At 40.3% G+C, this 9,087-nt stretch overlaps 1 protein-coding gene across 1 annotated transcript in view; it reads right to left on the reverse strand.

Annotated features, from left to right (window-relative positions):
* The window catches only part of LOC309336722 (uncharacterized protein), a 182,900-nt gene that overhangs the window by 96,027 nt on the left and 77,786 nt on the right, over positions 1–9,087 (reverse strand). The window lies entirely within an intron of this gene.

Genomic DNA, 9,087 nt, shown 5'->3' on the forward strand with positions numbered 1-9,087 from the left:
TTTGAGCCAAAATTAATCTTAAAAAATCTAGGAAGAGTGTAGTGCAGATTGCAGTACAAGGTGAAAAACTTCTTTTAAATGGAATTTATACCCCAAATGAAAAAGGGAGAATTCTATTTTTTTAAAAAAGGAAACGGATTAACTTGAATTTGCTGATCAGAAATGGGGGATTTAAATGGTGTAATTTCACTTGACATGGACAGAACAATTAGGGGGGAAAGATACTAAAGAAGGCAGATTACCAGCAACTTTTTGCAATATGACAGAGAACCTGAATTTGACAGATGTACTCTTGAGAGTCCCATGGACTGCAAGAAGATCAAACCTATCCATTCTTAAGGAAATCAGCCCTGAGTGCTCACTGGAAGGAGAGATCGTGAAGCTGAGGCTCCAATACTTTGGCCACCTCACGAGAAGAGAAGACTCCCTGGAAAAGACCCTGATGTTGGGAAAGATGGAGGGCACAAGGAGAAGGGGACGACAGAGGACAAGATGGTTGGACAGTGTTCTCGAAGCTAGCAGCATGAGTTTGACCAAACTGTGGGAGGCAGTGGAAGACAGGAGTGCCTGGCGTGCTCTAAACAACTAAACAACAACAACAACAACAACAACAACAATTGCTTTTCCATGAGGCAGCAAATATTGCCAAGTGTGTTTGATTCGAACCCAGTTCTTACCTGTGGGATCTTGTAGATGCCTGACAAGCTTGCAATGTGCATGGAGATGTCAGATTCACCCCCTTCAAAAACAGCTATCAGCTTTTTCCACCTTCCACAGTTGTAGTTTGGGATGTTGATTTTCCCGCCAGCGAGGAGGTCTATCAGGGCATCAGAAGTTGTTCTTCTATCAAAATAGGTATCATAGATGCTGTAGCCCAGAGTGATGTTGGGTAAGATCCTCGGGTTCTGATTGATTTCTTGAGTGGCAAGCAAGAAGGAAAGAATCTGCCAGACTCTCCCACTCATCCAACTGTAAAAAGTGTGTCACGATGAAAATGATTGTTACATTCTTTTTTTGTGTAAATCAAGACAAATATGAAAGGAAGCTAGTATGAAGGGCAACGTGGGGCAGAGGTCTACCAATATCAGTTTCCACAGTATCTTTGGGAAGGAGGAGGATGGAGGGAAGACAAGAACACAAACCAGCCCCTTTTCTAGAAAACCTCTTTGGCCAACCCATCAGTTCCCATGGTTAACAGTTGCCACTTTTTCCAAGCACCTCTCCTTGTATTGCATAGCTCACAAAAATTGGACTCTGATAATGGTTTGCATGTTTCTAAAGGAGGCACGGGAAGCGTAGCTCTTCACAGCAGCTAAGAGTCTTTGTGAAGTTGGGTTCTGTAGGACACCAGAGACAAAGTCCACAGAGACAAATTGCTTCCACGGACTGCATTAGAATGGCCTAAGCAGAGTGGACATTTGAAGTTTGCAGTTTATATAGCTGGTGCTGTTCCCACTGTGGAAGGAGAGTTGCCTTATGCGCGTTTCTCTGTGAGAGGACCAATCTCTCCTCCAGAATATTATTTCCAGTTGAGTGTGAGCAGCTTCCCAGTTTTCATGCTCCAGTGCTCCGTGAGAGACAATGAGAGAATCAATTTCCTTTTTTTTTTCTTACTGCAACAAACACACCTCACATGTTTTTCTGTCTTATATAATACACTTGGGCAAGTCTGACTGAAATCTTTTACTGTTATTAAAAGTCAAAAGGCATTGAAATGCTACTTTTCAAGAAGTTGAAAGATACAAAAAAATCTTTTAATTAATAGATGAAATAAATATCACAGGACCCCACAGCAACACCATTCTTGCTCAGGCCCCCAAGAGCACAGACTGTCTTACCTTCAGTCAGTTTCATCTCACACATTTAAAAGCAAAACCCTTTATTAGGGAATCCAGGTAAAAAAAAAGACTGACCAAGATATATCAAGAGAATTGGAGAGTGGGTAGGAAACAAAAATACATCAATAATTCATTACTTACAAGTGAACCTTACTTAAGGGTGGGCTGGAAAAGGTGAAGGAAATTTCGTCGGTAATGAAACTTAAAGATATTACTCCACCAATGAGGTGATGTCCTGAGTTGTAAAAATTCACAGGAGAATTTTGATCCCTGTTCAGATTCAGTGGGCATTTTGTCCTCTGCTGCATCCCGTAGGTTGCAAGAGGCAGCAAGAGAAGAGGCGCTATCATTCTCGGTCTGGCTGCTACACTCTCCTTGTGACAGGTCCTCCCAACTAATTGGAAGAAACCCTAAGCTGTTGCAAGGCAGATATTGCAGTTGCTTGACTTTAGAGTGAAGGTCTTTAGTTCTGTCTTTAGAGTGAAAGGTGAAAAACCACAGCTCAGTGGTACAGCATGTGTTTCGCAACTCAGAAGGTGCTAGGTTGAATCTCTGCTAACTGTCCCAGCTAAGGCTGAGAATGTCCTCTAGCTGGAGAGCTGCTGCCAGTCAGTTGACAGTTCTGAGATAGAAAGCAGCTTCCTATGCTCTGATCATGCGGCACACAGTCTTCTCTCAGCCATTTGCCTGCCTACATCTTGCCCCCAAGGACTCTGTGGTACACAATATATTTTATACACAAATCCTTTCAGGAAGAGTGGAGTAAATAACCACCCAATGCCCCCGTTTGGGATGTTTGCGTTTTTGTTCCCAAAGGCACCATTTGAAGGGTCTGTGAGGAGAACTCTTCGACTCTGGAAAGGTTAAGAATAAGGGTCAAGAATAGATTGGTGTGGTTTGTTAATTGTTCAGGGAAGCAATCTCCCACCTGAAAGCTTATGGGAATAGGTGCAGTTCAGGAGAAAAACATGTTGACTCAATAGATTAACATGGATCACAGAGGGGAAAAGTTGACTTTGGGTGAACTTTATTGAGACCTGAAGAGTCCAGGAGGCCCATCATGCATGGTATCCTCTTTTCACTGTATGTTTAGCTATAAGTTGCTTTGCCCTGGGCAAGATAAAGTGACTAACAAATTTAAATAATGATAATGATAAATAATAATAATATGAACCTGTAATAGACGCGCCTGTTGATTATTCCAAGTGAAGGAAAGGAAGTGAAAATGTGCTATGAACAGATTTATTTTGGAAAGTGGGCACAGTTCAAGTAATGCAAATCATTCAGGGACCTGCAAAACATATGTTCCGGAGGTCCATTCTTAACCTGAAACTGTATTTAACCTGAGGCGCGCTTTCCCAAGTGGATCTGATAGAATACCTGCTGAAATCTTCAAAGAGGGTGGAATTGAACTTATACAACAACTTCAAAAGCTCATCAAAAAAATCTGGGAAAGAGAATAGATCCCAGCAGACTTTAGGGACTCCAACATTATCTATCTCTTTTTAAAAGGTGACAGAACTGATTATTTTCGTTGCCATGATCCTACACTTCGTCAAAGGGAAACTCCCCACCAGAGTAGAAATCATAAATTGAACAGATGGAAAGCTCTTCAATCTGAGCAGGCTGAAAGCAAAGAGTAAGGTTACCGTAACTTCCGTCATAGAACTTCAGTATGCTGATGACAATGTAGTGTGTGAACGCTCAGAGGATGACCTCCAAACCATCCTAAGTATCTTTGCAGAAGCTTACGAAAAGCTTGTCCTATCACTCAACATCAAAAAAACCAAAGTGCTGCACCAAGTACAAAATAACTCCTCTGTAGTGCCAAAAATCCAACTCAATGGCATAACGTTGGAAAATGACGATCACTTCTCCTACCTAGGCAGTTATCTTTCCACAAGGGCCAACATTAATGCCGAAATCCAACATCGCCTGAGCTCTGCAAGTGAGGCTTTCTCCTGATTGAAGTGCAAAGTGTTTGAGGACTGGGACATTTGCAGGGAAACCAAAATGCTTGTTTACAAAGCTTTTTTACTACCAACCTTACTATATGCTTGTGAAACATGGACCACTTATAAACGCCATCTCCAACTCCTTGAAGGATTCGATCAACGGTGTCTCCAAAAAATTTTACACCTCACTTGGGAAGACATGCAAACTACCTAATATCAGTGTACTGGAAGAAGCAAAGATCACCAGTGTTGAAGCAATGATTCTTCAACATCAACTTCGTTGGACTGGTCATGTTGTGCAGATGCCTGAAAGCAACTGCTCTGTTCCGAACTTAAAAATGGAAAGCGTAATGCTGGTGGTCAACAAAAGAGGTTTAAAGACTGTCTCAAGGCAAATCTAAAAAAATGTAGTATCCCACCAACAGTTGGGAAACACTGGCCTGTGAGCGCTCCAGTTGGAGAACAGCCTTTACCAAAGGTGTCATGGTCTTTGAAGACACTCAAACTCAGGAAGCAAGGGAGAAACGTGCTAAGAGGAAGACACGCTTGGTAAATCCACACCGTGATCAACTCCCACCTGGAAACCAATGTCCCCACTGTGGAAGGATGTGTGGATCCAGAATTGACCTCCACAGTCACTTACCGACTCGTTGTTAAAACCATGTTTATGGAAGACAATCTTACTTGGCTACAAGTAATCGCCAAAGAAGAAGAAAAAAGAAGAAGTATCTCAAAGCTGTGTAGCAGAAGATTCCCCAAGCTGGTGCCCTTCAGATGCTACTCAACACTACTTCTCATTCCTGCACATTGGCTGTGTTGGCTGCTGGGAACTGGAGAAGTTTGCTTCAGATGGTTGCTTAATGTTTGCACTTGATCGAGCAATAAATATAGTTTCCTACAAAATAAACCAAAGATTGATTCTTCTTTGAGAACTGAATAAGAATGTTATCCCCAAAGTGAGGGTGGCACAATACATTTTAGAACATACTTTATTGCTTTTTCCAAATAATAATAATAAAAATAATAATACCGGGTAATAATAATTTTTATTTATACCCCGCCCTCCCCAGCCAAGGCCAGGCTCAGAGCGGCTTACAAGCAATAATAAAAACAAGTTGAATGATTACAACTTAAAAACAAAATTAAAATACAACATTAAAATATTGAAACATTAAAATATTAAAATGTAGCCTCCTCGCAGGAGGAGAAGGAAAAGAAAAAAGAAAGAGGGGGAGGGAATCAAATTGGCTCCAAGCCAAAGGCCAGGCAGAACAACTCTGTCTTACACGCCCTGCGGAAAGAAATCAGATCCTGCAGGGCCCTGGTCCCATGAGGCAGAGCGTTCCACCAGGCCGGAGCCAGAGTTGAAAAGGCCCTGGCTCTGGTCGAAGCCAATCTAACTTCCTTAGGGCCCAGGACCACTAGGGTGTTGCTATTTATGGACCTTGAGGCTCTCCGTGGGGCATACCGGGAGAGGTATATACAGAATATATATATATATATTCTATTTACAGTAATAAATACAATCTATTTACAGTAATAAATAAATAAATAAATAAATAAATAAATAAATAAATAATTTATTATTAAATAAATAATATTATTAAATAAATAATAAATATTATTAAATAAATAATAAATAATAATAAATAAATAATAAATATTATTAAATAAATAATAAATAATAATAAATATTTAATAATAATAAATATTTAATAATAAATATTATTAAATAAATAATAAATAAATAAATTTATTATTTACAGTAATAAATAATAAATTTATTTACTGCAAATAATTCTATTTACAGTAATAAATACAATAAATACAAGAGCCAGTGTGGTGTAGTGGTTAAAAGCGGTAGTCTCGTAAGCTGGGGAACCGGGTTCGAGTCTCCGCTCCTCCACATGCAGCTGCTGGGTGACCTTGGGTCAGTCACACTTCTCTGAAGTCTCTCAGCCCCACTCACCTCACAGAGTGTTTGTTGTGGGGGAGGAAGGGAAAGGAGAATGCTAGCCGCTTTGAGACTCCTGAAGGGGAGTGAAAGGCGGGATATCAAATCCACACTCCTCTTCTTCTTCTTCTTCTTCAATCTAATCTATAATAAACAATAACAACTGCTAATCTGTCATTTCTTGGAAGAAAGCAGAACGGGAGCTTAAAATTAGAACCACAACTCAGAACAAGTTTCTGATGAGTCCATCACATCCTCCACGTCTCCCTAATTTCCAGGGACAGTCCAGAATTTGCAGAAGCCAGAATATCCCACTTTTTCCTAAGACGTCCCTATTTGAATTGAATAGATGTCAGAGGGTATGCGTCATGATTTCCCAGGTTTATTCCAATCCTTGGGAAGAATTTGTGTACCAACATCTAGTTCCTTATCTTTTAAAGGGGTTCATAGAATAGAATCATAGAATCATAGAGTTGGAAGAGACCACAAGGGCCATCGAGTCCAACCCCCTGCCAAGCAGGAAACACCATCAGAGCACTCCTGACATATGGTTGTCAAGCCTCTGCTTAAAGACCTCCAAAGAAGGAGACTCCACCACACTCCTTGGCAGCAAATTCCACTGTCGAACAGCTCTTACTGTCAGGAAGTTCTTCCTAATGTTTAGGTGGAGCAGCAGAAAACAACCTTTCTCCCTCCTCTATGTGACATCCTTTTATATATTTGAACATGGCTATCATATCACCCCTTAACCTCCTCTTCTCGAGGCTAAACATGCCCAGCTCCCTTAGCTGTTCCTCATAAGGCATCGTTTCCAGGCCTTTGACCATTTTAGTTGCCCTCCTCTGGACACGTTCCAGTTTGTCAGTGTCCTTCTTGAACTGTGGCGCCCAGAACTGGACACAGTACTCCAGGTGAGGTCTGACCAGAGCAGAATACAGTGGCACTATTACTTCCCTTGATCTAGATGCTATACTCCTATTGATGCAGCCCAGAATTGCATTGGCTTTTTTAGCTGCCGCGTCACACTGTTGGCTCATGTCAAGTTTGTGGTCAACCAAGACTCCTAGATATGAAAGTTTCCATAATCTACAGTACAACTGAGAACTAGAATCCTTTCCCCCTCTTTACCCTTTATGCTTAATCAATATTCAGATTGAATGGACATGAGATTGAAAACAAGTTGATAATTTGTGTGGAAAAATTTTTAACAATGCAAATGGGAGCGGGAGACGTGAGGGAGTCCAAAGAAGTGATGAAATTGTTATGACAGAAATAAGATTGTTTATTATGTGTGCATTTGTATTTTAAAATCTTAATAAATATTTATAAAAAAAAAACAATATTCAGATTGTGTTAAGGGTATCAGAGCTTGTGTTTTCGCATGTTCTTTTATAATAAAATCATGAATTTAATTAAAATAAATCGAGTAGGTGTTAAGGTTTGACAAAATTAATTTTAGTTGGTTAACAGTTAACAGTTGATTATTGGCATAGAAATCTCATAATGTGTATAAAAGTTGAACTATTGCTGTTGGGGGTTCAAATGGTTGATTTCTGGTATCTTTGGGACTGTGCCACCTATGGCCCCTAAATTTTCAGCAGTAAATGCAAAATTGAATTGAGAGCTATATAACTTGTTTTTCTTAGCTTTTTAGATCAGTGTGGATCCAGCCCTTTAGTGGTTGCTGGTTTCTTACTGGACCAAATGCAAAGTGTTACAAAAAAAATAAATAAATCCTGAGATCTCGGCACCAGTTGACTTGTAGAATTACCTCACTCTGTATATGTCCACTCAGCTGATTCTGTTTGCAGAACTGGGACTGTTACTGTTGCCAAATAATACTCCTTCTGTAATGATAATAATTTAATTTGACAGCCCATACATTTTGCCGCTCCCTGCCTATCGAAATCTTTACTGGAATCTCTTTTTTTGTCCCTGGGGAAACCATTTTTATACAGGGTTCAGATATGTGGAAGTTGACATGTGTTTTTATCTATCTTTAGCATCATTGTTTATTTTACAATATGTTGAATATTTAAAATAACTTTTCAACATGGTCTTTTATTGAAAATTTATTATTTTTGTTGCTTTTTATAAACCACTGGGAGGGTCTATTTACACTAAAGTGTTATATAAATTTGCCCTGATCTAGCGTCAGTAAAGATCAGCCAATCCTTGAACCATGTATTGAGTAAACTTTCTTCTTCTTCTTCTTCTTCTTCTTCTTCTTCTTCTTCTTCTTCTTCTATGCAGCTGCTCCCATAAAGGTTTCAGAGGAGATATTTATTCCCCTTACATTTATCAGAACCACAGTGATTTATTCTTATTCTCTGCAGAGTCCAAGAGATAGTTCCACACCCCTTCACATATTGCCTTGGGGAACAATAATGTCAACATCACAATTAAGGGCAGCAGGAGGTTGTTTATTCAACTATGCTTGAAAAGCCTGATGTATAAAATACCTTGGGGCCAAGATATAGAGCATTTGAAGGAGAAAGTATAAAACCTAATCAGAATATAGGAAGCTGCCCTGTAGCTCAGGACCATCTACTGACTGGCAGCATCTCTCCAGGTAGAGGACATCCTCAGCCCTACCTGTTATCAGGTAGCAGAGACTGAACCTGACACCTTCTGGGTGGGAAAAAGATGCTCCATCACTGAGCTATGGCCCTTCCCTTCAGTCCTAATTTGGGCAGAGCTGAACACCCCTTGTATTTGTCAAGTCGCTAAAGCCTCTGTCTTGCAAATATTTGGGGTCTCTTCTAATCAGCGGCTTGTGTTTGGGGGAACAGTCACAAGGAAAGAGTAGCAGGCAGACCCAAAATGATGATGATGATTATACCGCTGCTTGTTTTGTTGCCTCTAGCAACGCATGGGATGCAGCAGAGGGCAAAATGTCCACTGAATCTGATCAGAGATAGAAATCTGACTGTTAATTATCACCGGCAAGGAGATCACCTTATTAGTGGAATTATATCTTCAAGATTAGTTGGAAATCAACTTCCCTTTAGCTTTTCCAGCACCCCAGTAAGCGATTTTGAGAAGTAAGTAATGGTGTATTGCCATACAGTGGTACCTCAGGTTAAGTACTTAATTCGTTCCGGAGGTCCGTACTTAACCTGAAACTGTTCTTAACCTGAAGCACCACTTTAGCTAATGGGGCCTCCCGCTGCCACTGCGCCACCAGAGCACGATTTCTGTTCTCATCCTGAAGCAAAGTTCTTAACCTGAAGCAATATTTCTGGGGTAGCAGAGTCTGTATCCTGAAGCATATGTAACCTGAAGCGTATGTAACCCAAGGTACCACTGTATTCCTTCTTCCTAAACTACTCTCCACTTC

Source organism: Podarcis erhardii (genome assembly GCF_964252035.2).
Source record: "Podarcis erhardii genome assembly, chromosome: 2".
NCBI classification, from domain to species: Eukaryota; Metazoa; Chordata; class Lepidosauria; order Squamata; family Lacertidae; genus Podarcis; species Podarcis erhardii.